This window comes from Seriola lalandi, unplaced genomic scaffold (genome assembly GCF_002814215.2).
Source record: "Seriola lalandi dorsalis isolate HSWRI2012SDOR001 ecotype SW California unplaced genomic scaffold, Sedor1 jcf7180002054609, whole genome shotgun sequence".
Classification (NCBI taxonomy): Eukaryota; Metazoa; Chordata; class Actinopteri; order Carangiformes; family Carangidae; genus Seriola; species Seriola lalandi.
The window spans coordinates 216,889-219,161 of NW_019525162.1; positions in this window are offsets into that span (position 1 = coordinate 216,889).

Below are 2,273 nucleotides of genomic sequence, written 5' to 3' on the forward strand. Positions count from 1 at the left end.
TGGGTTACAGAATATCATTCAAACTTCACACAGAAACCCCAGGAATACTGGGAATCGAACTCACAACCTTTCCACTATGAGGCATCTCTTCTAACCACTACTCCATGATTCCATGATACCAGTGTGCAACAGAAAAACAACATATAGATATATCATAATATAGTGAGGCATAAAGACATCATGGTACAGTTGGGAATAAAATCATCATAAAAACGTCATACGTATGGCATAAAACGTCAAAAAACATCATAGTATATTAACGCATAAAAGATCATAAAAACCTCATAGTATGGTAAGGAATTAAACGACATAGTATATTAAATCATAAAAATTCCAAAAAACCTCATAGTATAGTATGGCATAAAATGTAAAAAAAAAAATCGTAGTATATTAAGCCATGAAAGCCCATAAAAATGTCTTAGTATGGTAAGGAATAAAACGATATATTATAGAAAGGCACAAAATTGCCAAAAAATGTCATAATATATTATGGCATAAAAATCTGAAAAAACGTCATAGTATAGTATGGCATAAAATGTCAAAAAAACATCAAGGTATATTAAGCCATAAAAGGTCATAAAAACCTCACAGTATGGTTAGGAATTAAACGAAATAGTATATTAAAGCATAAAAATTCCAAAAAACGTCATTGTATAGTAAGGCGTAAAAATTTGTAAAAACATCATAGTATAGTATGGCGTTAAAAATGTCAAAAAACATCAAAGTATAGTAAGGCATAAAAGATCATAAAAACCTCACAGTATGGTTAGGAATTAAACGAAATAGTATATTAAAGCATAAAAATTCCAAAAAACGTTATAGTATAGTATGGCGTAAAAATGTGAAAAAACATCATAGTATAGTATGGCATAAAATGTCAAAAAAACATCATAGTATATTAACGCATAAAAGATCATAAAAACCTCATAGTATGGTTAGCAATTAAACGATATAGTATATTAAAGCATAAAAATTCCAAAAAACCTCATAGTATATCATGGCAAAAAAATGGCAAAAAACGTCATAGTATAGTATGGCATAAAATGTCAAAAAAGCATCATAGTATATTAAGCCATAAAAAGTCATAAAAACCTCATAATATGGTTAGGAATTAAACGAAATAGTATATTAAAGTATAAAAATGTGAAAAAACGTCATAGTATAGTATGGCGTAAAAATGTGACAAAACGTCATAGTATAGCATGGCATAAAATGTCAAAAAAACATCATAGTATATTAACGCATAAAAGGACATAAATACCTCATAGTATGGTTAGGAATTAAACGACATAGTATATTAAAGCATAAAAATTCCAAAAAACGTCATAGTATAATATGGCGTTAAAAATGTGAAAAAACATCATAGTATAGTAAGGCATAAAAATGGCATAATATGTCATAGCCATAAAAATGCAATATAACATCATCATATTGTAAGGCATAGCATAGCGCTGCTTTCAAGTCCCTCATTCATTCAAAGTGCTTCTCTATGGGTTACAGAATATCATTCAAACTTCACACAGAAACCCCAGGAATACTGGGAATCGAACTCACAACCTTTACACTATGAGGCATCTCTTCTAACCACTACTCCATGATTCCATGATACCAGTGTGCAACAGAAAAACAACATATAGATATATCATAATATAGTGAGGCATAAAGACATCATGGTACAGTTGGGAATAAAATCATCATAAAAACGTCATACCAATGGCATAAAACGTCAAAAAAACATCATAGTATATTAACGCATAAAAGATCATAAAAACCTCATAGTATGGTAAGGAATTAAACGACATAGTATATTAAATCATAAAAATTCCAAAAAACCTAATAGTATAGTATGGCATAAATTGCCAAAAAATGTCATAATATATTATGGCATAAAAATCTGAAAAAACGTCATAGTATAGTATGGCATAAAATGTCAAAAAAACATCATAGTATATTAACACATAAAAGGTTATAAAAACCTCATAATATGGTTAGGAATTAAACAACATAGTATATTAAAGCATAAAAATTCCAAAAAACGTCATAGTATAGTATGGCGTTAAAAATGTGAAAAAACATCATAGTATAGTAAGGCATAAAAGATCATAAAAACCTCATAATATGGTTAGGAATTAAACGAAATAGTATATTAAAGCATAAAAATTCCAAAAAACTTCATAGTATAGTATGGCGTAAAAATGTAAAAAAACGTCATAGTATAGTATGGCATAAAATGTCAAAAAAACATCATAGTATATTAAGGAATAAAAGGTCAT